This window comes from Dendropsophus ebraccatus, chromosome 5, assembly GCF_027789765.1.
Source record: "Dendropsophus ebraccatus isolate aDenEbr1 chromosome 5, aDenEbr1.pat, whole genome shotgun sequence".
In the NCBI taxonomy this organism is placed as follows: domain Eukaryota; kingdom Metazoa; phylum Chordata; class Amphibia; order Anura; family Hylidae; genus Dendropsophus; species Dendropsophus ebraccatus.
Window position 1 is genome coordinate 24069210 of NC_091458.1, and position 27632 is coordinate 24096841.

General features: G+C 42.8%; 1 protein-coding gene and 1 pseudogene across 1 annotated transcript in view; both read right to left on the minus strand.

Moving 5' to 3' along the window:
- Window positions 1–27632, minus strand: part of TMEM135 (transmembrane protein 135) — a 271742-nt gene that overhangs the window by 132499 nt on the left and 111611 nt on the right. The gene's annotated exons all lie outside the window — the stretch shown is intronic.
- LOC138794278 (U2 spliceosomal RNA) lies at window positions 14575–14754 on the minus strand (annotated as a pseudogene).

The following is a 27632-nucleotide window of genomic DNA, read 5'->3' on the forward strand; positions in this document are numbered from 1 at the left end:
ATTCACATAAGATGAAAAAAGCAAATTTGTAATGTGCAACCAGTAGGCAAGGACAAGTCTAAGGGACTGTGTGTTCTTCACCCTTAACCCCAGCAGGAGACATTGACTGAGGTCAGGACGAGTGGCTACCAAGACAGCCTGGTCAAATACATAGACCAGGTCAATGCCTAACACCATAGTAAACGGGATCTCTGTGGAAAACAGGGACCAAACTGGTCTACTGCCCAAGCCCTGAGCGATGCGGGAAGGGTCCTTAAGAAGCCTGGGGTGTCTGGCTTAAGTCATGGTCCATTGGCGCTCCTTGGTCCTTTATGAAGCCAATGCATACCTACAAAGTGTGCAGCAAAAGGCAAAAGGCAGCAGGAGGCTACCCACCGTAATAGGCGAGATGGCAAAGCATTAGAGAAGGACATAAATAACAGCAGAATTTCCTTTTTGGCTAAGGAGAATCCTTACTCCCAAAGCCTCATTAGCAAATTGTGGGACAGATGTCATTCAAAAGGCTGAATTATCAAGACAACCTCTTTCTATATGACTTATTAGGGTGTATGGAGCTCACAGAAAAAAGTCTTGGAGGACCCATCGTGTCCTTTATTAAAACACTTTGGTCTTAATGGGCTGCATGTACTGTTTAAAGTGAATGTACCAGCACATAGATAGAACGGGGAAGCCGTTGCCGCATGTACTGCTTAAAGCGAATGTACCAGCACATAGATAGAACGGGGTTCCACGGTCCTTTTTTTGAACGTACGTGCCGTTCTATTCCTGGGCACAAGCCGTGGCTAAAGAAGTGGAGACGAGCCGGCCCGCCCCCAGTGGGAGGAAACCCCCGCCCCTCTGTGATGCGGCTCCATTGATTCTAATCCAGTGATGTGCCACTCTCACTGGAAATGAAAGCTCAGCATAAACTCTATACTGCGTATGCCGAGCTTCTATTTCCAGAGGGAATGGGACATCAACAGATGTTTCGAGATCGTTGACAGTGGCGGAGACCACTGCCAGAAAGAGCAACACTTTTATCCTCACTTTAAGTATGAGGTTTTGCTGCTCACTTATATTGAAGTTAGTGGAGCTAAATAGCAATTCCACATACAACCTGGGGGCGGTACCGTTTTTTTTTTTTGCAAGAAATCTGGATAATCCCTTTAAGGAACCATTCTGAGAGTAAAGCCCCTATTACACTAGGTAACGAGAGGGAGCAAGTGAGCGCCAACCTGTCAGGTCAGCGCTCGCTTGCTCCTCGTTCCCCGGTCACTACCGGCGCTATTACATCTCAGCCGTGAGCAAATAAGAGCCAGGGGGGCCATGGAGAGCTGCTCGGGTGATCGCTAGATCATCTGGGCAGCCCATAGAAGATAGTGGCGGTCTGCCGCCGCCGCTCTTGTTACGCAGAGCAATGGCAGCATATCACTGCTATCGTGATCGTTTACTTTTCAACATGTTGAAAGACAACGATCAGCCGACATTGTGTCTTCTATTACACAAGACGATTATCGGCAGTAATGGCCAATATCGGCCAAATACGGCCGATAATCGCTTTGTGTAATAGAGGCTTAAGTGACCTAAAAAAAAAAAAAAGAGAACTCCTTTTTCCAGTCTTGCTCCATAAAGCAGTAAAATAGAATTGAGCACGTCTAGCCAAGGTGAGAGTCTAGGACATAAGAGGAACATATTAACTTTGGCTTGAATTTAAATCGAGTAATTGGAAATACTGTAGTCATGTACAAATGTTGATTAAAACCACATATAACCATTTCTTGCGTGGGATAGCTATGGCCATGAACATGAAGTATAAGGCAGGTAAGGTGAGATCTAAATAAATCTGTGCAACCTAAATGGCGACGCAATAGCCCAGAAAAATAAGTTGTGAAGTTATCTGCTCCTCAACATCGACTGTTCGGTTTACCCGACTGGCACTGTTTCCGCTGATTATTGGCACTACATAATAAGGATTAATGATGTTCTTAGTTATCTGGACATATAAACATCACCGTTCGCGGATCAGCGTTCTGGAACGCATTACATTCATCGGGGCCACCCAGCTATAAACACGATCATTTGCGTCTGTCTTGTTTGTGATAATTTTTTTTATTGCTACTTCAGTTTCAGATGTCAGGCTAATCACTTCCATATTCTGATTAAAATATGAATTGGAAACACATGGGGAAGAACCATAGGAATCAATAACAGCTTCTCTCCCTTTAAATGGCTCGCAATGCCTGTGCGCTTTCCCCGAACAGACTGGGATCCCATGTACTCAATGGGTTCTCCAAAATAAACAGGGTTGAAGTTAAGTCGCCTTTATTAATACTAGCCCCGACACTCAATACTCTATCTTAAGGGCACCAATCAACGTAATATAATTAGCTTTAATTCGGTCAGGCCTCTACAATGAAGGCCTGTGGAGGGATGGAGAGTCGAAGAGTTAATTCCCTGTGAATGGTCTTAAACATCAGGTATTCCTATTTCTTTTTTAACTACCTCTCGGATTTTAGGAATGTTGCCGGAAGGGGCCATATTTCATTTTAATTGACGTAAATATACCTTAAATCAACAAACTGTGAGAACTGATGTCTCCAGGATCAGGCCGTGAACTGTGCTCATGATAAATGATCCTGGCGCCTATAGGATAGAAGCACAGAAATGAATCATGCAGAACCTCTAGATTAGATGGAGCCGAACGGGAACGTGAAGTGTAAAATATGAATTTTCTTAATCCCACATGGGTATGTAAATTGTTGCTGTGGAACGTTTAGACAGCTGCTTGGTGTTGTGAGAGTCCTCCGGTCGAGAGTTGATGGAATAATCACATTACTCGTGTCTAATTTTATTTTAATTAGAATGTTTGGCACAGATGAGTTCATTATTCAGTATTTAAAAAAAACCTGAAGACAAGTTATTGATACTCACCTCACCTGGTTCCTGCGCCATACAAGTAACCATTGAATTGTTTGTCTAGTGTTCTACTCTTTGGATCTATTCCTGACTATGATCCAATCTAGTCTAGCCTGTTACATTCTGACCGACCTCCTGGTGGTGACCATTGGCTAAATTTCTGACTATGACTGGGGATCTTCCTGAAGCAAAGTCCATAACTTCTTGAGGTGAAGAATGGTAGATAGCATAAAGTGAATCTACCACTTAGTAAACAAAACAAAAAATTAAGATCTGGTTGAAGCCGGTGCCTAGACCCTAGTGGCACCATCCATTTTTCAAACTGCTGCCCGCGATGTTGCCCGGTTTCTCTGTAACCAAATCAGGTTGCTTGGTGCACTAGAAGCACGCCCCAGTGCACTAATATCTCCTCCCCTCGGTAATGCAAAGCCTTCTGAATCAAGTCTGGTTCTGACTCATCACCCAGGGGAGGAGATATCAATGTACTGGGGGTGCTGGGATCTACGCACTGTGACCGACCAGGTTGTATAAAACTTTTTTTTTTTTTTGCTAAGGGAAGTGGTACAGTTGCTTTAAAGGGGGACTGTCAGCAGATAAGATCAATCTAACCTGCTGATAGACCCCTATAGCGCTGGGGATGCTGAGTAGGAAGGTATGTGTCTTACCTTCCTCCCTGGCGATGGTCCCACGCTGTTAGTTTGGGTAGAGGCCTGCGCGGAGCACCTTTAGGAGCACTGCCATGTCATCTAGCCTGCCCCCTCTAATGATTATTATTAGAAGGGGTGGGCCGTATGATACTGCAATGCCCCTAAGGGTGCTCTGGAATGGAGTTTACCCCGACTAACAGTGCAGGACCAGTGCCGAGGAGGAAGGTAACACCTTCCCTGTCACCATCCTGGGCCCTATAAGGTGCTATCAACAGGATAGATTTGTCTAACCTGCTGATAGGTCCCCTATAAGGTGATCAGACACCTTCAATAACTGACAGCTGAATAATCTCCAAACCGTCAGTTATCTGTACCGTCAGGCCCCCAGTCCTCCCCATACACAGGAACATTCAGCAAGGCCAACGTTCCACAGGCCAACGTTCCAGTGTTCTCTATGAAGAGTGGAGGGTTAAGCCGCAGCCGTAGAGCTCTGGTGGTTTATTTTTTCCAGAGAAGATGGTTCAGGTGGTGAATTTCTATTATTCCCAGCCCCTATCTCCACCGACATCATCTGTAAGTGGTTGTTTGAGAGAGCCCTCTGCACCTTATACTGATGGCCTAACCATTCACAAGCAGCCGGCACAAACCACATACCTAGTAATGAACACCCTAGTGTTACATCTAATATAGCGCTCTACAACTTGTCAAATTTGAAAGTGGCTAGGAATAGGGTAAGCAGAAGTAACAAGCGACCTGGGTTCCAACATGTTGCAGACCCTAGATCCATAACCCACGTACTGTATGACTGCCAGATTATATAATAGCACTATGCTAAATGGATCAACCTCACTATCTAATAATACATGTTATAATGTATAGTGTTTCAATATAACAATCATTTATCGTGTTGGCCTATGAAGTCACCAAGGATACGGGCACCCAGGCTACAACTCTAAATCTTATAACTAAGGACACTCCTAAATTCTTTAATTTACTGATTTTTCATGCCGTCTGGTTTACACCATGTCATTTTCCAAACCTAATCTGACAGTAGTCACTGGTATCCACCACTACCTAGCTGGTCACTAGTATCCACCACTATGCAGCTGGTCACTGGTATCCACTACTACCTAGCTGGTCACTGGTATCCACCACTATGCAGCCAGTTACTAGTATCCACCACTATGCAGCTGGTCACTGGTATCCACCACTATGCAGCTGGTCACTGGTATCCATCACTACCTAGCTGGTCACTGGTATCCACCACTATGCAGCTGGTTACTGGTATCCACCACTATGCAGCTGGTCACTGGTATCCACCACTATGCAGCCAGTTACTGGTATCCACCACTATGTAGCTGTTCAATGGTATCCACCACTATGCAGCTGGTCACTGGTTTCCACCACTATGCTGCTAGGCACTGTTATCCACCACTATGCAGCTGGTCACTGGTTTCCACCACTATGCAGCTGGTCACTGGTATCCACCACTATGCAGCTGGTCACTGGTATCCACCACTATGCAGCTGGTCACTGGTATCTACCACTACCTAGCTGGTCACTGGTATCCACCACTATCCAGCTGGTCACTGGTATCCACCACTATCCAGCTGGTCACTGGTATCCACCACTATGCAGCTGGTAACTGGTATCTACCACTATGCACCTGGTCACTGGAATCCACCACTATGCAGCTAATAACTGGTATCCAATACTATGCAGCTGGTAACTGGTATCCAATACTATGCAGCTGGTCACTGGTTTTCACCACTATACTGCTGGTCACTGGTATCTACCACTATGCAGCTGGCCACTGGTATCCACCACTATGCAGCTGCTCACTGGTATCCACTACTATGCAACTGGTCAATAGTATCCACCACTATGCAACTGGTCACTGGTATCAACCACAGCTGGTTGCTCCTACGAATTAATGGTGTCATATTCGGCTACCTCCTAGCGATGCAGTATAGCTTTATATGATAGGACTTTATCCCTTCAATGGTATCCTGTCCATGTTGTGAATCTATGTCTCAGTGCAGGAAAATGACTTACTATGAAATGTTGCCCAAAAAGTAGAGCTGTCCTTTAAGAATTAGTAAAAAAAGAAAATCAAATTGAAATATTACTCATTACAATGAAGAAGTAAATGGAGAACGCTGTCTTCTGGTCACATGAATTATAATCCATGAATTTTCCGTGGCTATATTTGAAAGACTTGGAAGATGCCTATGTGTCTGAAAGAGGTCTTACAGTCTATCCAAGTCACAATTACTTCACTTTTGAAGAGATTTTAGGCACCAAAGGCATCTATCCCTGAATGGAAAGAATAGGTCATGGAGTGAATTGTCCAAGTGAACTTTCAAAATAGAAAAATCTCTCTGCTCCATTCGAGATGACCTTAGTGACGGTATGTTAACGTGTGATGCCGGTGCGTGTAGAGCAGCATGTGCTCCTCACAAACGGCCAAGCACATCTCCTCCGCTTCCTCAAGTGCTGACATCCCTGACGTCGTCACTGGAAGTAGATGCCAAGCAAGACGCAGAACAAATGATTTGGTTGGCAAAGAAAACCTCTCCCAAATGAGATGAAAACTTCACAAACTTATATGAATGATGACCACAAAGTAATATGATGATGACCTCAATCTCAAGTATGTTTCCTCTCGTGCGGTTCCCCAATGGTTATAAAAGAGAAATGTATGGAAACAGACAACATAGGACAAGCAAGACTTTTTTTTTGGCTCAACGCACCTTGGACTCCCATTCATAAAGCCTTACGACTATTAGAATATGTCTGAAGGCTAAAATGGCTAAAGATATTAAAGATTTCTTTCTAATACATTTGTATTTTGTGCAGTTTTGATCACTTGAGGGGTGGACTTAGGAAAAAGATGACTGGATGAAACAGGAAGGAAGGAAGGAAGGAAGGAAGGGAGGGAGGGGATTGAAGAATGAAAGAAAGAATGGGAGTGATGGAAAGGAAAAAGGGGGTGAATGGAGGGGAGGGAGTTAGAGAAGGAGGAAGCAAGGAAGGGGAGGAACAGAAAAGAGATAGGAAGGGAGGGAGGGAGGGAGGGAGGAAGGAAGGAAGGAAGGAAGGAGGGGGGAGAGAGGAAGGAGGGAGGGAGGAAGGAAGGAGGGAGGAAGGAGGGAGAGAGGAAGGAGGGAGGAAGGAAGGAGGGAGGGAGGGAGGAAGGAAGGAAGGAAGGAGGGAGGAAGGAAGGAAGGAAGGAAGGAAGGAGGGAGGGAGGGAGGAAGGAAGGAAGGAAGGAGGGAGGAAGGAGGGAGGGAGAGAGGAAGGAGGGAGGGAGGGAGGGAGGGAGGGAGGGAGGGAGGAAGGAAGGAGGAAGGAAGGAAGGAAGGAAGGAAGGAAGGGAGGGAGGGAGGAAGGGAGGAAGGAGGGAGGGAGGAAGGAGGGAGGGAGAGAGGAAGGAGGGAGGGAGGGAAGGAGGAAGGAGGGAGGGAGGGAGGGAGGAAGGAGGGAGGGAGGGAGGGAGGGAGGGAGGGAGGAGGGAGGGAGGGAGGGAGGAAGGAGGGAGGGAGGGAGGGAGGGAGGGAGGAAGGAAGGAAGGAGGGAGGAAGGAGGGAGGGAGAGAGGAAGGAGGGAGGGAGGGAGGGAGGGAGGGAGGGAGGAAGGAAGGAAGGAAGGAGGAAGGAAGGAAGGAAGGAAGGAAGGGAGGGAGGGAGGAAGGGAGGAAGGAGGGAGGGAGAGAGGAAGGAGGGAGGGAGAGAGGAAGGAGGGAGGGAGGGAGGGAGGGAGGAAGGAGGGAGGGAGGGAGGAAGGAGGGAGGGAGGAAAGGCAAAATGGAAGGAAGGAGGGAGGGAGGGAGGTAGGAAAGGGAAGGAAGGATGAAAGAAAGGAAGAGATGTTAAGGAAAGAGGGGATGAATGGAGGGGAGGGAGGGAAGAAGGGAGGCAGCAAGGAAGGGGAGACACAGAAAAGAGAAGAAGGAAGAAAGAAAGGAGGGGGGAGAAAGATAGGGAAGGGAAGGAAGCAAGGAAGGTAGGCAGGACAAGCAAAAAAGAAGGAGGTAAGGAATGGAAAGGAATGGATGGAGGGGATGAATTGGAGTAGAAAAGGGAGGGAGGGAGGGAAGGAAGGAAGGAGTAGGGAAGGGGATAAATGGAAGAAAGGGAAGGAAAGAAGGAATGAAAGAGAGGGAGGTGAATGAAAGAGATAAATAAATGAAATCAAGGAGGTAGAAAAGGAAGGAAGAAAAATTGAGAGGGGGAAGGATGGAAGGAGGGAAGGGGAATGATCCATCTAAATTGTGGTCTGTTGTGATTTCAAAAGCCTGCCCCCCCCCCCCCCCCCCAGTGATTTTTAAACTAAAATCAGGTGGGGAGCGGATGTAGAGGGCAAAATTATAATAGAGAGATCTGCACAGCTTCTGTGTTTTCAACCCACTTCTGGTTTTGGTTGAAAAAAGACTGACGGAAATACTGTGTGTGAACATAGCCTAAATGTTCAGAGCAACTGAAGAGAAATGTGATAACTTTACGAGTGACATGCACCCCAGACCCAATTACTGCCTCTCTATATTCCATCCTAGGATTATTTATATGTATACATATATACATCACTTTGTTTTCTTGGCCTCTTAGCATATATATTTCAACACTGATTGCTCTTCTACTCCGCATCCTGTTTGTGCCTAGAAATAATATTTACAAGCTAGATTTCAGTAAAATTGGTTTAACGTGAAACGTTCTAGAGAAATTCTGTCTATCCCCCAAAAGGGTATCACGAGTTACAAACAATATGTCAATCAATGCTTCAACTTCAAAGCCCACAGACGACATTAACCTAAACAGAAGAAGAAAATGGATTATATTCTTTCCAATGGAAGAAGTCGTTCCATGAAAAACTAAGACCATCAGATGAATGTAATTAAAGCTTCTATAGCTCCAGGCTGCATGAGGCCACATACATTGCGGTGACGGGTCAACCTGAACAGGAAGAATAATAGGCTCAGCAGTTCAATGTATGGATTCTGAGCTTTGTTTTCCCAAATCGAGGCAATGATAACAAATTGTTTTCCTCTTCAAAAGGCGGCCGCAAGTGTGGTCTTACTTCTTGAGATTTTGTTGTGATCTTTAAATGCCGTTTGGTCATCATCTGTGTCAGGACCAGTTTACCATATTATTGAGCCCCAGGCAAAAAATTATGTTTGTTTTTCCTCTTCGCTCTGCACGATATCCAGGAAAGGTCCTAGTTATACGGTTCATAAGTTGAGAATCACAAACCTGTTCTAGTGAAGGGTCCATGGTAGATTATACAGGGCCAAATATCTCAACCAGCATCTGAAGGCTATCTTCTTGGTTTATGATAGATCAAAAAGGTCAAGGTCCACAAAAAGTGGCTCCCAAATTGCTAACATTTTACTTCCATCACTAGGAAGGCACAACTACTGAAGAAGTGAAAATTTCTCAATAGGAATTAAGTTCGGCCTTTCCACTCAACACTAGTCCAGACCAAAACGCCCCTTGTGATACCGCTATGGATGATACTCGTCTTTACACTAGTCCTGACACACATAGGTATCTTCAACTCGTACACATATTGTAGATGAAGGATGTCTGCTTCTAATGGCAGTTTTTATGGTGCCCTGAGAAGTATCTTAAATCACCTTGGGCCCCCACCTGTCAGACAGACTTCTGGATAGTAGGACTTGGAGGCAAATTTCTGCATTTCCTTTTTTTATTATTATTATTATTATTATTATTATTATTATTATTATTATTAATTTATTTATAAGGCGCAATGGACGTTTCACTCTAACTTTCACTTCCTCTGGCCCATGTTTCGCTCTAACTTTCACTTCCTCGGTTCTGCCAGTTTTAACATTCTGATAAACTGGGTGGAACAAGGATAAGCAGCGCTATAGCTCCAGATAACACGGGGGAGTTCTACAGTGATATAAGGCGCCAGTACTAAGGTTGCCAATTTCTGTTTCTTGGGGGACTCCATCCATTCTCAAGGTTTGGTAATGGTTAAGTTTTTAATTCAGGAAGTTCCAATGTAAAGGCAAATAGGCGAAGCATGCAGAAAATGTCTGCCTGCCAATGAAGGATTACGCTGTAGTGGCATGCAGCTTTCCTTGCACCTTTCTAGTGGTGGATCTGCCTTTCATCAAGCTGACATTTACAAGCTGTGCGAGAGGCTGTCTTCTCCCAGTTTCTAACCTTATTACAGACACAAGGATCAAGTCACAAGTTTCATTCCAAAAGCTCCCACTAAATACCAATAAGATGATCTACAGTTGTTTTTTACTCCATCACTGAATGGTGTTTTCGGAGAAAATGCTCGTTCCCACGTTCCCCCCTTTGATGGGTATGCAAGATGGTTAAAGCGTCTGAAAATAGTTTTAGACCTAAGTCAGTAAAGAAGTAATTCATATTAAGTAAAACTTTACATTAAACAAATGTCTTAAAGAAACAAGAAGGAACTAAACAAAAATTCTACTGCTGAACCCCCAACACTTACTTAATTTTGTATATGACTTTGCACTTGGCCAGAAAATGGAAGTTTTTGGGTTGGTGGGGGATAGAGTAATCTACATAAGTGACACATCTATTACTTCAATATATTGATTTATACATTCACATAAAGTACGTTGGCATCTCACCCCCTGTATATTGGCAAGATCAAGCACCCAAGGGTAGTAGCGTGCACTGAAAAGAGACAGCCACATGGAAATAATCAAAACAAGCCTCCAACTATGGTGCTGGGCCTAGGCCCCAAGGGTGATAGGGCCTGGTTTTTCTACATCGCAACAACCCCACCACCACTCCCGTAGTCACATGACTATGGATGTGATCCATTAAAAGGGTTATCCAGCGCTAGATGACCGTGGCCTCTTTCTTCCAGAGACAGCCTGACTCTTGTCTCCAGTTTGGGTGTGGTTTTTTTTTATCTTAGTTCCATTGAAGTGAATAGAGCTTAGTTCCAAATGACACCTGAATTGGAGACAAGGGTGGTGCTGTCTCTGGAAGAAAGTGGCCATGTTTTTTTAATGTAGGATAACCCCTTTAAACTACCTTAAAAGAGTTGTGCAGGGAGGAGGAAATGGCTAAGGCCTTCTGCTCCCCAACGCTAACTTCCTGTCTTTCCACGTCTAAGAAATAAGCCTTCCAAGACAGGAGGAGATGGATGTAAGCCCCGAAACCATACCCACACATGATGTCCAATATCTGGAAAAAAAAAGCCCAAATGCAGGAAGTACCAGTCAAAGTCCATTCAAAGTCGCATTCAGCCATGACACGCTGTACTGGCCGGAACATCCTACGTTTGATCACTTTTTTTTAACCATCCTTCGATTTTGAAAGTTATAACGACATCGCCCATTTAAGCCTCTTCTGATCTTTGCACAACCCCAACAATCAGCATTTGGATCCCGCAGCCTGGAGAAGTTGGATGCAGCCTGACGACTGCCTGGAAAACATAGATACAGCCATAGGCCATAAGCTGTATGCATGTTTTCCAGGCAGTCCTCAGGCTGCATCCCACTTCTACAGGCTGCAGGATCCAAATGGCGATCGATTGGGATCTTTCGGTAAGTTCGTTCATCTCTAAATGTGATCTTAGAGACTGTGATCTAGACCTATATGACAGGCCTTCGAGCAATATTGGAGAAGAGCAAACTAACTTCGAGAGGAATGAAAGCAACAGCTGCTCCTGCAGTGGTTGGCAGAGGACCATGTACTTGATGTAAAGTCCGCAATTATAAATTAAGAAGGAAAAAATTAGACGTAATCCGAATGCAGTCAGATATTCTATTTGATGAGCATTTCAGGCTAATTGAGTAATGAGCGTGAGCGCTGTTTTATTACTCCTCTAAATAGGAGCATTGTAACTCATTCTTGGCTGTGAAATTACTAACAGACACAAGGCTAATCTAATCCAGCGATGGAGGGTCAAGAAGGCAATCGAGAAAAACTGTGAGCAGTGCACAGACTCTAATCCGGATAAACAGTATCATATAAAAAGAACACTAAATCTAAAATATCAAAAATAGTCAATTGAAATTCAAAACCTTTTTGTTTGGAAAGGGTACACATGGTGTCTCTATTTAACTTCCCTGACACCACTTTACGTAACCCATGGGGCAAGAGTCAGGTCACCCTCTAGCAAGCATTACTACAATTCAACAATTTTGTGAGTGCTTTGTGATGATATGTTTACTGTGTAAATACATAAAGTGACCACCTATAATAATACTGCTTATTGGAAGAAATGAGTATGTTGGAGAGACGAACCATGGGCTTGTTGTGCCTGTTTTGTATGTTTGATATACATAAACTTAATAAAAACTTACTGCTCCTTGAGAGGTGAGAAATCAACGGTCAAACAGAAATATGCATAACATAATGTAGTACTATGTGTAAATAGACCATCTTCAGAATCGGACCTTTAGGCCTCATTTAAAGACCTGACGTGTTTTATTTGTTCCCCGGCTTCCGGCTGAGAAGTATACTCACCAATGATGATTGCTTTCCCGCGGTGCAGCGTTATTCCGATGCTCTGATGCCGCTGATGCTGAAGTCAAAGCTTTTCTGACCCCGTTGATAATTTTTTTTTAAAAAATAGTCAACATTTTTGGCAGTTATGGCCCTTCTTCAGGGTATGTAGCAAGGAATCATATGGGTAACATTAGATTGAGTTATCAGGATTAGAGATGAGCGCAACTTTACCATGCTTGAGTCAGATCGTTCGGCTTTTGAATACCGAAGCCCCAAAGCTGCCTGGAGTGCCTGAAGTTGCATGCAGACCTAGGGAGTCCTAGAAACATGGATACAGCCAAAGGCCATAGGTTGTATACATGTTTTCCAGACAGCCTTGGAGTTGCATGCAACTTCAGCAGCCACGGCTAATCAAATGCCGCACGTTCAGGTTTGGATAAACTCAAAGTTCGCTCAACTCTACAAAAATCTTTTTTATTTTTTACCTGAATATTTTCGAAAAACATAACAGTAGTTAAAAGAGGTGTCTTAGAAGGACAAACAGAACCTAAGCCACAGTTCTGAGTTCTCAAACCATGAGCGTCAACTGTTGTCATCAGACGAAGTGGAGTCTGGATATACATTTCTCCTGCATGGCCATCCATATGCTACATGGACTCACATAGAAACCAAGAGTGCCACCATCTAAAGCTGGACCACATAAATTCTTGACCAAACATGTGTAAAGGGAATGGGGAGTGATAATGGACGTTCCCCGACAGCTTTTGAAGATGTATGGCTTTCTTTAGATTGTTATGAATTAACAGAATCACAATGTAGAGAAAAAAACATGATAAAGTTTTGAATACACTGTTATTAATGTCAGTGGATCGAAAATGTTGAGAAGTGCTATAGTCCTACCTGGTGGTTGTGCGGAAGAGGAAGACATAAGACTAACAACGTCATAAAACGAGTCCCAGAAATGGACCGAGTGACTAAGCAGCAGCCACTAAATCACATTAATTGACACATTCACAATTAACAGGAAATAAATTCTACATTTTCTATTCTAGGGTGTCAGAATAATTGATAATACCTTCAAGTCATTTCCGTTGGTCATTGACTCTTTGGCGATGAATCTAATAATGTGTCATATGGTCAACTGCATTCCCAGTCACATGGGAAAATTCGGCTAAAATATCACAATATAGACGGCAAAAAATAAATAAAAAATTAAGCAGCCAAATAAAAGCAGCTTCAATTGGTAAACACATATCGATGATTTTAAAAATATCCCTGAAAAGATAAATTTCATAAAATAAAGTTGCAATGTTTTGAAGAGGTATAATATAGTATAGTCCCTACTTAAAGGGCTAATTTTCTTACCTATATTTTTGCCCAGGTTATTCTAGGACAATTCTACCCCCTGGTGGTGGTGGTGGTGGTGGTGGTGGTGGACTAATATAGTTGCAACGTAGAGTAAAAATATTCAGTTTGACAGAACAGACTTGACATTTGACACTTTTGTGGTTTGTTTAATTGTTACTTTCCCTTCCCCCATTCCTGTTGGTAGTTCATAAAAAGTATATTACACAGCGGTGGGGGGCAACAATGAATGCAGGAGAATGCACCATCTAAAGGTATAGATAGTACAGGTTCTGTGCTCCAACTTCAGGTAGCTATGGGCCAACAAATAAAACTCCAGACACCTCCGTAAACCAAATATGCCAACGGTCAGGAATTTGGTGGGAAAATTCTGCATAGCACAAAAAGTAGGGATTAAATTAAGGGCACTCCTAATGTTGTGGAGAGTTCCCAAGTGGTCCCAAGCCAGAGCTTAAAGTGTCACTGTTGCAGAAATCAATAGTACAGGCGATTTTAAGAAACGTTGTCATTGGGTTTATTAACCGAAAAATGCATTTTTGTCATGAAAAAGCAGTTTGAAGATCTCTCCCCTGTCTTCATTGTTCTCCTATGGAGAGAGCTAAATAAAAGACCAAAACAGGGCAACAAAGAGTTAATCTACAAATACCTCACCCTGTATCTCCTCTGACCATCAGCACTGACCTCTCTGACCTCTGATTACAGCTGTCACCCAGCTCTGTGCCTGTAATCCTCTGTTATCTGCTTTCTGCTGTCAGCTAACTCCCTCCTTCCTCCTCCCCCTTCCCTCTCTATAGGAACAGACAGGTTGTGTCTGATGCAACAAGTCACAATTTCCTGATATTTTGCAGTGGATGGAAAAGAGGAGGGAGGGGGGGGGGAACCTGGGAAAAGGCTTTTTAAATGCAGATAATGGCATATTTGGCTAATAAACCCAATTACAAACTTTCTTAAAATCGCTTGGACTATTGATTTCTGCTAAAAAAAATAATAAAAAAAAATACAACAGTGACTCCCTAAAGGAGTTATCTAGGGATAGAAGAAGCAACGCCATTTTCTAACAAAAACAGCTCCACCCCTGTCCTCTTGATGGTGTAGTATAACAATTAAACTCCATTCACTTCAATGGAATTGAGTTGCAATACCACACTTAGGGAAAAGAGGACAGGAGAGGTGCTGTGGCTGGAAGAAAGTGGCCATGGTTTTTTTTGTGCACTGAACCTGGAAGCACTGCAATACCTGGAGAGGACAGAGAAAGCTCTTTTTCCTTCTCCCTGTTCTAAAAATCCATTTAATATATGGTCCCCAGATAGGTAACGTATCAGATATTAAACTGATAAGAACAGATACTACACTTGATCTTAGCCAAAAGGCCGGGAAGTGATGGCGATGTTTTTGGAAACATGTGGCAATGCGCTGGAAATAAACAATGAAAGGGACTAGGGTCCATACACACGTCAGTATATTTTTCTCTCTGCAAATTTGAGTTCACTATGTTTTTTATCAGCAATCTGCAAATTTCCATCCGTATTGCATCTGTATTTTTTGCTGATCCGCAAAAATGTAAAAGTGTGGTTAATAATAATCTATTCACTATTTACGGATTAGCAAAAATACGAATCCCATAGGATGTGTCCGCACTAGGGCCTGTCCTTTTTTTTTTTTTTTTTTTTGCAGTATTGATCACAGCCCTGTACACAACTACAGATGTGTGAATGGGGCCATTGAAATACATTGATCCTTTTTTTTGTCCGTAATTGCGGATCCACAATTGCGAACAGAATTGGGGACGTGTTAAGAGGGCCTGAGAAGCTTCAATGGGCACTGTCACTACAAACAACTTTTCACATGTAATCAGATATGTCAAAAGTTACTGATCACAGCGGGTCTTACTGCTGAGACCCTTTGTGATCAGAAGATATAGCTGTGGAGAGATTTTGGCAGCACGATCCAATCCCCGGCTGACCACTCATTCCATCAATATTTGAAAAATATTGCCGGAATAGGTGGCCGGCCGGGGAGTGAATCACACTGCCGCAATCTCTCCACAGCTATATCTTCTAAACACAATGGGTCTCAGCAGTGAAACCTGCTGAGATCAATAACTTTTGACATGTCTGATGACGTAACAGAAAACAAAATAGGCCAGCATCCTAATACCACTGTTCACACTATGCAGGTTGCATGCTGCTGAGGCCAATATACAGACAAAAACAGAAAAGAGGCAACAGCAACCTGCAAGTGCCAGGACATGTCAAAAGTTATTTGTAGTGTAGTGTACTCCATACATGGATTATACATGTGTCGTTGGGTTACTGCTCAATGAAGAGCCCTAAAGCCCAAAATGGGACAGGTCTTAAGGGGGTTAAAGAAAGAAAAGGAAAAGAAAGAAAAAAAAGATTAAAAAAACAAAACAAAAAAAATGGTGTAATGGTGTCCATTAGTGGTTGTCACCAAGCATCTATATTCTATGTACAACACATAAAAAAAAATTAAAATATTAAATAAAATGTAAAAACTTCATTGGACGACTGAATTTTCCATGATTTTGGGAGGCGATGTGTTCTTCTCCTTTGTTAACTTAAGAAAATAAATAAACCGATCAGCGTAGAAAACACCTATTTGTATAGGAGAGTCTCCCAGACGGAAAGGCACCTAAAAAAACAAGGTCTGTTATTCCTATTGTTTTTACACAGATAAATTGAGGCACAAACAAAAAAAAAATCCCTCATCTATCATCGGGGCCTGACAAATAGACTGTTGCCTGCTTCTCATTAGGCTGAAAGGTACAGGGATTTTCAAGTACTTAATCATCTGGAAACTATCCTGGAGGATAAGGATACATTACTCCTGTGAAATGAAGCAACAAGTGTATCTATAGGGAAACATCTTCCAGAGCCAGGTTTTGGCACAGTTTCCTAAAACTCTTAAAGGAGATGTCAAATTTTTGATTTCACCATTTTGAAGTTTTCATTTAGGGAATACCCATGAGACTGTAACTCATGATACAGGGGTGCAACTATAAGGGGTTCAGAGGTAGTAGCGGGGAAGCAGCCGCAGGATGGGAGTATCGGGCAACGGCGCTGGAACGGGGGAGGTAAGTGACCTCCGGCTTCAATTTCCATCCCCTCCCAGGCGATCCTAAAAAATACCCCCTGGCCCGGAGTTACCCTTTAACGTGAGCCCAAGAGAGGCCATTGTTAGTGTAGGACCATCTCTTTCTGAGATGACCTTAACATGGTGAGATGGTACACAGTATTTGATCAAATGGTTTGCTAAAAACCTAATCTTTAAACAAATCTCAGTCAGTTTTTATCATGTGTACGAAGGTGGATTATATACGGTAAGTCCTAGCACTTGACGGGTACTATTTTCTGTTTATGTCTCCACTTACATGGCCGGACACCTACCCCAAGCTCTGGCAGGTACACAGTCCGTTCTTAAAGCGAGCAGTGTACAAAACTGCTGGAAGCTCCATAGACTGCATTGTAATACACTTAATAGACTAGTGTCTCCTCCATACGCCACTCCTAAGGAAAGTAGTGTGCCTGTGTCTGTGAGTTTGGAGAAGGTATCCTGCCACACAAGTGGAATGGTAGGTACCTTCGAAGGACCTCCTTAGAACATATTATGCAGTGTTATGACTGTCTTCCCATGACGGCAACGAAGGTCTCAAGAAGTTGAATGTCAAGGATGGGATTATTGCAGGACAACGAGAGCAACTAGCTATTAATATAGGTTCCTCTTAACGAGTCAAACCAAACTCTAATAATTTTCTTTGACTCTCTCCACATTTACGAAGTGTTACACAACTTTTTAAACAATCATGAAGAAGAAAATGTGTTATACAGACTATACTAGTTAATCCCCCGATTCCCTTGTGTCTTTCACATGCAAAGTCTAGTGGAAACGTCAAGATTTCCAGAGAACCATCTCCTCCCATCTCTGTGATCGTGACTGCACCACTCAGCTCAGGGACCTGACAAAGAGATCCAATTGCATAAGCCCTTTTGGCCCCTCCAAGTTCAAGGAGTCATTTCATTGTAGGAATTTCTCCTAATAAAAATGAAGTTGGATATTTTATAGTCAGTGGTAAGAATAACATGAACACGTAGCAGGGTCAGCGCCTGCTTTTCCTTTCAAGTCCCACTCGAATGTCATTGAGAACTGCGTGGAGAAAATAAATTAGGATCCTGTCTGAACATTGAGGTTCCGATTGAGACTTCAATTCCAAGAGATGGTGCTGGATTCTCTGAAAAATTCATACTGGTTTCACTGGGGTGAAGAAAAGTGGAAAAACAGCTGTGAGAAAAATGAAAAACTTGGCAAGGATGGACAATGAGGACTGTAGACTCCACCACTTGAAAATACGATGTTGTATCATATAACAGCTAGAGGTGTATAAGAAATATTTCATCCAGTTATATTTATCCACTGTCACTTGTATACACTGCAGAGTCTCACACCGAAGAGAAGAACGATTTATGAAATGCACTTTTTTGGAAAGTCAGAGAAACCTGTGGACCTCAAGTCTCAAGAAGACATTGCTGGGCTACTGCATGCACATCTCCCTCCCCCACCCTTTCCGGTCTTGACTGATTGATGTACATGACGCCAGACATGAGCGAAGCGTGCTTTATTACAGTTTGTACAAAGCAGCCCGCTCAGCTTTTGAATGTCTGGGCGCTCCGTGAAGAAGGTGGAGACAGCCCGATAATAGCCAGGAAAACATGGATATAACCATAGGCTCATCTCTACTCAGTACTGAATGCCAAGCAGGGAGGAGTGGAGGAGGAAGAAGCATGCATGCTGCAGCTCAGCGATGCCTTCTTGACACTAGAGAAGCGAGCATGATATAGAGTTGTTGTTGTTCCGCTAACTCTATAAAATGCACCTGTCAAGATCTCTCAAGGATCTAGACTCCTCTAACGTATCACCATAGGTGTCGCTACAGTCTATGGGGTAATTGAGCTTATTGCTTTCTCTTATGTCTCATGTGGAGGAGAAGCAGCAGAGACAGCATAGTTACTCAGAATATTCTATGACTGTAGTTGTTAGGCAGTATATCCCTAGCAACCAGACTGGCACAAAGAACGTAACTCATAGCTGGCTTCAGGTGAGCATCTTGGTGTCAGCCACGTCATTTGAGTTTTCCTTAGTTGGCCTTATTTCAACATAATAAAATGATGTCTAAGGAGCGGAATACCACGGTTCTGACAACTTACATTATAACCCATGCAGTTGTCAAATCTTAGCTCTGAGACAAACCCCCAAGAGTACCTGAGCTATTGCATAAGTGATGTATATATTCCGCTCTTAACTTTGATGTCTGGGAAGAGAAGAAATCTCAACTCATCCACCCAGTCTACCGCTCTTTTTGTTACTCCTCTGTCTCTCCACTCTGCCAACCAATTTACAGGCTAACCACTGCCTATTGGAGTGTGATACCCCCCAATATATAATGTCTGATCCATAACCTGTGCCCCTATACATTTCTAGCTTGACCTCCCAATACATTGATTCAGACAATTTGTAGCCCACAACCATTCCCCCCTATACATCTCTGACATGATATAACGATACCTCCCCGTGTGCAATCTCCAATCACCCTTCTATGCTCTCCAAGATTTATCCTGTGCATTCCTCATATTATAGACCCCACCACCCTAGGGGTACTATTACATGAATCGATTCTTCAACGAAAAACGATCTCAAATGGACGCTACTGCGAACGACCTGAAATTGTTCGCCCAATTACACGGAACGATGATAGTTACTTATGATTGTTCTTGCGGTCGTCTTGTCACCGCTATTGCGTTCGTTGCTACTGTGAACGACCAAACAACGTCTTATTCCATGAAAACAATTTGTGAACGATCAACGGTAAAAGTAGGTCCAAACTAATCGTTTGATTGTTGTCTGCTATTACACTACACTAATCCGAGCAATCTAACGATTTTTCGAACGATATTCGTCCCGTGTAATAAGGCCCTAACACTTCAGACTCTCCCTCAACTAAAAAAAATTTAAACCTACAACCGTCCTGCAGCCACTGTCCTGCTATATGAAGATATTTTGACCTCACCTACTGTCCCCCTCCCCTAATCTTGTAGTTTGTGAGGCCCCATGGTCAGGGTCTTCTATTGCTTCATGTCTATTGCCCTTCTTGTCCCAAGTAATGTATATAATCCCCTCGTGTACAGTGTCCTGGAATCTGTACGCAAAGTTATGTCCACATGCGGGCCCTATTTATTTTATTTTTTTTAATCTTTAAGGGATTATTTTTACCTTTATTGAATAAAATATAATGATTACGTTAGAAAAAGGAGGCAAGTTTCACAGTCGCATCAGTAGTCTCAACTTTCTAGGCTAATGGATATTAAATGAGTCAGGCAATTGTAGTACCTGCTGTCCCCTGGGCAGACCACCCACCCAATCAATCAGAGGGATCAAGCTTCAAAAGTGGTCAGTGTCGAAATAATGGAAGGTTTGTTACAATCCTATGGAGGATCAATCAAAAGGCTCATAACATTCCCATTCTCCATGCTAGACAATGGCGGCTTTGTCCACATATGGAATCCTAATGATTCGTATTGAGGGCCATTGCACACTAAATGTATAGAGAGCAGCTTTCCTTTGTCCCTGTGTCACACAAACAGAGGAATCGGACAAGTGTCTATCGTCTCGGACAATAATTCACGTCCTATGAATCGCTGCTCTGTGCCGGGGGATCTTTCCCCCGAAAATATTAATGTTAATGGAGGCTTGTTTGTGGGCCGTCTAATATTAATGTGTGTTTTAGGATTGTAATAACAAGGCGTCTGTGAGCAAAGTCTTGGAGAGAAGAAGCAGGGTGAGATGCCACCTCCAAAGGTCATCTACTGTGGGGACACCAGACAAAGCTGGTTTTACAAGCAAACTGGCCATTGTGATGGAAGACAGATACGTCCAAGTTAAATTTGCTTTAGAGCTTGTAGGGTTCAGTGTGAGCCCTGGAGGATTTTTATTGACATACTTTCCTTTCTGTTGGGCATCAGCATGACTACCATCTGCCTGGCTTTTCAGATCCAAATGCCTTTAGCCACCATTGTTCCCCAACATTTTTTTGAAACCTCATATATCAAATAGAAAGACTGAAAAGACCTACTGGCAAAAACACTTTGGGGGAAATCTACCCTTTATATAACTTGTTGTTTTAAAGACTGTTTAACCAAAAGACTGTATGGTACCTCCATGGGTTCAACCAGAAGCCACTGTCTAAAAGGTTCCTATAATTAGTCATACCTATAAAGGCTCCCACACATAGAAAAGTTGCCAAACCCACTCATTTTACCGAGACTGGTTGGCTTAACTCGAGCGTAACTGGTTGCACGTAACTCCAATCGTTCAGCATTTGGTTTCCGGTGGCTGAAGAAGAAGTTCAAAGCAGCCCTAGGGAGTCTGGAAAAACATGGATACAGCCTATGGCTGTACAACTGGACTCGAGATTGCTTGTGTTGCGCTCATCTCATGTTGGGAGTGAGAAGGATTAGTGATAGATTTTGTTAGATTTTCGTATGGCCCTAGAATAACTCAGCCAGTGGCCACACACCTCCTATTAGATGTGTTAGAGTATTTTTGACGTGTCAAAAGTAAGCAATAAGCGGACCTATTATACGGGGAGGTATCTACCTGATTGGGCAGATAATTGTCCTGTGTAATGGGACTTACACACCACCATAGATAGCTGGGTGTCATAGTCTATCTTCTCACCAATGAAAAGACATGTATGCTAAGAGAAGAGTGTACAGTCTTTGAGAAGACCACCCAAAGTTAAAATGTGGTCTTCTATAGGGGTAGTCTTCTTGAAGTAAATAGCCTCTGCGCATCCCACAAAGTTTAGTCTAAGTAAGAGGGTGGCCTTCTGAAAAGGTTTCATTGTATATGGGCACCAGAAGGAATAGCTGTCAATTGAATGTCAGAAAACTATTAAAGGGGAAATAGGCATCTCAAAGGTTTAAAGGTCCCCATGAACCTTCAATAACTGATAACTGATTGATTGGCCATTAGTCATCTCTCCCATTCGGCCCCTGTCCTCCCTATACGTAGAATATCAACACAGTTGAGCAGTCCTGTGTTTTCTATAGGGAGGGGTAGACCGCAGCCATAGAGCTCTGGCTGTAGCTTAGCACTCCCAGAACAAAGTGGTCAGGTGATGATTTTCCATCACATCCGACCCCTATCTCCACCAATATCTGTCGGTGGTGAGTTGAGAGAAGCCCATAAACGTCACACTGATGGCTGACCCTTTTGCGGTGGAAATGGTCGACTAAAGCATAAAGTGTATGGAGACCTTAAGAGGTTGCAACCGTTTTGACAAGAGGTGGAGTTGCAGCAGTAACAATCAGATACCAGTAGCGTGGCTTACGAGAAACTGTTTGGTGCATTTCCCAAATATATCTGGTTTATGTGGGGTCATCACAAGTATATCATGCTTTTCAGTCTGGCAAAGAAAGTATACATTTAGGAAATAGACTGTTCGTAGTGACTGGTTTTACCTGGATCTGATATAATATTAATATACAAATATTATATACAGGTGTTTTGCAACTACATATGATAGATAAGTTAAAAAAAGGGAAAAAAATAGCCATTGCAGGATCAGACAACACAGTGTTTGTAGTCTGTTACCATGACAACATACAAGGTAGTGGCTTAACTTTAGATACACTGGAGCAATAAAAATGCTATATTGAGTATTCCCACCTGTAAACATTACCATTTACCTTTGTTGGCATTAAACAAAAGCAGCAATAGACGTTGTAGGCTCAGGTGACGGGTATGGAGCCTTCTCTGACAGCAGTGAATGGGTCAAGTAAACCTAGAGGAGCCCTTTTAGCTCTGGGACATGTGAATGGTTTAGCAGTGTAGCATAACAGCTAGAAACAAAGTCCTGAATGTTTTCCCTGACTTCTGCCAAGCTTCCTGTTCCAGAGTGATGGATGAGGTTTCCTAGGGCTGGCATGCCAAAACCAATTAGCCATGTCAGACCACAAAATGCCACCACTGGGACTCCCTCCCCCCCTTCATTGTGGTGCTGGATACAGGGAGAGGGACCCTAACAACGTCCAGACCCACATGGTCTCCTATTGGAAAATATGTCGCTTTAGTGATTTATGGCTTTGGTAATGACATTGACCTATGGGCTCACCATCCATTTATTTAACTCCCATGTGATTTATAAGAACAAGAAATAAAACAATGAAAAGGAAATCAGAAAGAGTTTGTAAGCTCTTTAGATAAGGTGACGTCTAATGGTAATATGGTAATGGTAATGGTGACGTAATGGTCTTTAGATGTTACAGTACAGCCATGTCACAAATAAAGTAGGTTTGGCAGCTGAACTGTGTGCTATGAGGTTCTGCAGCAGCTGAGGTGAGTATTATAAAGTTCTGTAGAAGCTGAGGTGTATTATGATGTTCTGCAGCCACTGAGGTGTATTATGGGGTTCTGCAGCAGCTGAGGTGTATTATGTTCTGCAGCAGCTGAGGTGTGTATTATGAGGTTCTGCAAAAGATAACGTCTATTATGTTGTTCTGCAGCAGCTGAGGTATATTATGAGGTTCTCCAATGGATGTGGGGTACATGATGAGGTTCTGCAGCAGCTGGGGTGAGTTTAATGATGTTCTGTAGCAGCTGCAGTGTGTATTATAATGTTCTGTAGCAGCTACGGTTTGTATTATAATGTTCTGCAGCAGCTGAGATGTGTATTATTATGTTCTGCAGCAGCTGAGATGTGTATTATGAGGTTCTGCAGCAGCTGCAGTGTGTATTATGAGGTTCTGCAGCAGCTGAGATGTGTATTATTATGTTCTGCAGCAGCTGAGATGTGTATTATGAGGTTCTGCAGCAGCTATAGTGTGTATTATGATGTTCTGCAGCAGCTGAGGTGTGCATTATGATGTTCTGCAGCAGCTGAGGTGTGTATTATGATGTTCTGCCGTAGCTGAGGTGTGTATTATGATGTTCTGCAGCAGCTGCAGTGTGTATTATGATGTTCTGCAGCAGCTGCAGTGTGTATTATGATGTTCTGCAGCAGCTGAGGTGTATTATGATGTTCTGCAGCAGCTGAGGTGTGTATTATTATGTTCTGCAGCAACTGAGATGTGTATTATGAGCTTCTGCAGCAGCTGATATGTGTAGTATGAAATTCTGCAGCAGCTGATGTGTGTGGTATGAGGCTCTGCAGCAGCTGGGGTGTATTCTGTAGCCTGTAGGGTGGCACTGTTGTTTACTGTTATAGATGCGAATCACCATGCAGATGTGGACAGATCCTTCTATATCTCACATTTCTACTCCTCAGTCACATCCAGGATCCTGGGCTCCGAGCTCACAGAGCACGTGAATGTGACAGGACGCAGAAGAGCAATCTGAGAGCACTTTCCTCGATTTACCCTCAGGAAGAGGAGCCTCCGAGCCGATAAGAGACTTGTAAAGCAGGAAACAGATGCAGATGGCGGGGAGAAAGGAGTCTTCATGTCATATTTGGACTCCATTGTTACATATAGGTCATGACAAGACTGAATGATGTTGTCATTACCCGGCTGCTGCAGTCATTTCCTGACAATTACATATTTTCAGGATATTTGGACAGAAATGTTAACCTTGGGTGAACTTAAGGGGGGGGGGGGTGCTGGGAACGACATCGGGGGTACTGGTCCAATAAAGTAGCCTAATCTAATAGAGGACGGCAATTGGTTTATCCATCTCTTTCTTAAATTTCAAGTGGAAAGCAACATGAGATACGACTTTTACATTGCATATTTGTCCATATAAGTCAAACTATAGTAGCACTGCTACAAAGTAGGGGGCCAAATAGAAGAATTATCTACCAACTAAAGTTCTGGCTGTCGAGGCATGATGGGAATTGTACCTTTGCAGCAGCTGGAGGGATGAAGATTCTTAGATCAGGGTGATCTCTGTTTTCCAGATCGTTTGAACTGAATGGCCTTCCTCCGTGCAGTCAGATGGGAGATCATCTCATAGAGTCTGCCACAGGCAGGCTCTATGTGAAGATCACCGATAACACTGATCAATGCTATGCTACAGCATTGACCAGTGTTAGTAATGTAATGCATGCATGTTATAGTCCCCTAAAGGTACTTAAAAGTGAAGAAGAAAAAAAAGAAAAAAAAAAAACATTTTAAAAAACAGGACAAAGACCCTACCCCAATAAAAGTTCACTTTACCATTTTATATATAAAACACATAGAAATAAATAAATAAACATATTATATATCAATTGTCCGATCTATTAAGCCATAACAAAAAAGCGCCAGGATTGCAAATTTTTATAACCTTATTTATCAGAAGAAAAATAATGAAAATAAAAATAAAAAAAGTATTTAAAAAATATATTAGTAAAAACTAAAGATTGTTGCGCAAAAAACTTAAGCTCCAATCAGCCCTGCAGGTGACAAAATCAGAGTGCTATTGCTTTTTGAAGATGAGAAAATTGAAAATTGGGTCTGTCATTAAAGAGACTGTCAGTAGGTTTATGGTGTCCTATCTCAGGGTAGCATAAACTAGTGACAGAGAAGCCGAACAGAATGATGTATCACTTACACTGTTCTGTGCAGCTGATCCAGAGATCTCCTCCTGAATAACATAGACAATAAGTAGTCCTCTCCATTATGTGCATGAGCCCAGTAGTCCTGGATATTCATGAGAAGCAGAAAACTCCGCCCACCAGCTGCTGATTGGCAGTTATCGAACCTTGCTGTGTATAGGTAGTCAAATGTCAATCAGCAGCTAGAGAGCGGGGGAGGGGTGTCCTGCATATTAGAAGATCGGCTGAACAGAATCATGGAAGCAATATACCAATTTGTTTAGCAGTTTATTCTGCCCTCATTAAAGTTGAAATAAACCTAGTCACAGATTCCCTTTAAAGCAAGCTGACCCTCGTGCAAAGAAAATGGTGATGAGGAAGGAGGTGAAAAAATTACATCAAAAACATCAGAAGCTAATTAGCATAACAATGTATAGAAAAGTAAAGGTTTAAATCTAAATATTTAAATTTCTGAACACTGTTGTTCCTGTTGAATATCTTCTGATGTTTTTACAGTATACTGTGTATGCAATGATGAAGAACGTGGCAGTTTGAATGGATACAGCCTGATTTGGTCATTGATTTATATTATGGATTGTGGATCTTAAATTATAACTGTATTTAATGGAAAGTGTTTTATTGTCCATCATTAGTATGGTATTAAAGGGGTACTCCAGTAAAAAAAACAATAGTTTTAAAACCAACTGGTGTCACGGTGCTCTCTGCTCTCTCTCTCTTCCTAGTCTACTGCCACTTCTGTCCATGTCAGGAACTGTCCAGAGCAGCAGCAAATTCCCATAGAAAACCTCTTCTGCTCTGCACAGTTCCTGACATGGACAGAGGTGGCAACAGAGAGCACTGTGTCAAACTGGAAAGAATGCACCACTTACTGCAGGACATGCAGCAGCTGATAAGTCCTGGAAGACTGAATATTTTTGAATAGAAATAATTTACAAATCTGTATAACTTGCTGACACCAGTTGATTTGAAAATATTTTTTAATGGCCCAGTGGCAGAATGTACGTGGACACGCATGTTCCACCCCATTTACTTTGACAACACCTGATGTGTTTTCTATGAGTGGACCATGGTGAGCGAAAGAGAGACCGAATCAGAATTTTTGCTTTCACATTTACTTTTTTATTTTTTCATCTGAAACATCTGTTTTAATGTTGTGCGTGAAATACTCCTGAGAGACAAGATGAACTCAGCGGAGAGCCGCAGCCAAAGAAGAGAACGGCCAGTAACCCAAACTCCTGACACAGGCTGTAGAGAGGACTGGTTTCTTCTTTTAACTATCAATATACCCCTGAAAAAAATTCTGGAATCACCTAAAGGACCGTCAGACGGCTAATTTATTTATCACAGACATGATACCAAACAATGTTCAAAGAATACATCACTTCCTGCAGGACATACAGCAGTTGATAAGTACTGGAAGACTTGAGACTTTTTAATAGAAGAAACGTAACTTTCCAACACCAAGTGATTTGAAAGAATGAAAGAATACCCCCCCCTCCCGCACTGGATTATCCCTTCAACCAATCGATATTTACAGTAAAATTAATATGTGTCACTGCTGGATTATAAGAGATTCTAATTTCCGTTAGCCTTCATAATCTGCTAAACTAGAATCATTCACTTTAAGGCTGGATTATTGGGATCTTTAGAATCCAGTAGTCAGAATAACCTACTTCACTGGTGCTAAATAGTACTAATTTTAAATGATTATTATATTATTTTTATACCTCTACTTAAAGCGACTCTGTACCCACAATCTTTCCCCCCCCAAACCACTTGTACCTTCGGATAGCTGCTTTTAATCCAAGATCTGTCCTGGGGTCTGTTCGGCAGGGGATGCAGTTATTGTCATAAAAACAACTTTTAATCCAGCAGCGCTGTGTCTAACGGCCGGGGCTTACATTAGTATATGCATTAGGCTGGCACAACCTCTCTGTCCTTCCTCCCCGCCCTCCTCATGATTAGGAATGCTCCAGGCAGATTGCTTCCTATTCCCCACCTGTGTGTATAATGAACATGGGCTGGATCGTTAATACACCTGTGCAAAGCTCACACAGCAGAAAATGTTCCTAGATCATTCCTAATAATGAGGAAGGCAGGGAGGAAGGACAGAGAGGGTGTGCCAGCCTAATGCACATACAAATGTAAGCCCCGGCCGTTAGACACAGCGCTGCAGGATTAAAAGTTGTTTTTAGGACAATAACTGCATCACCTGCCGAACGGACCCCAGGACAGATCTTGGATTAAAAGCAGCTATCCGAAGGTACAAGTGGTTTGGGGGAGTCAGATTGTGGGTACGGAGTCGCTTTAAAGGTAATGTCTAGAGATGAGCGAACCGGGTTCGGGTTCAAGTCGATCCGAACCCGAACGATCAGCATTTGATTATCTGGGGCTGCTGAACTTGGATAAAGCTCTAAGGTTGTCTGGAAAACACTTTATCCAAGTTCAGCAGCCACCGCTAATCAAATGCCGAAAGTTCGGGCTCTGATGGACTCGAACCCGGTTCGCTCATCTCTAGTAATGTCTAATCATGGCAGTAAGTTTTTATAACATCTCGGCCCACTAATCCGCTGATCGACACACGTCTGACATCTGAACCCCCCAGTAAGGAAGTGGTGTATTTTTTCCAGTATGACACAGTGCTCTCTGCTGCCA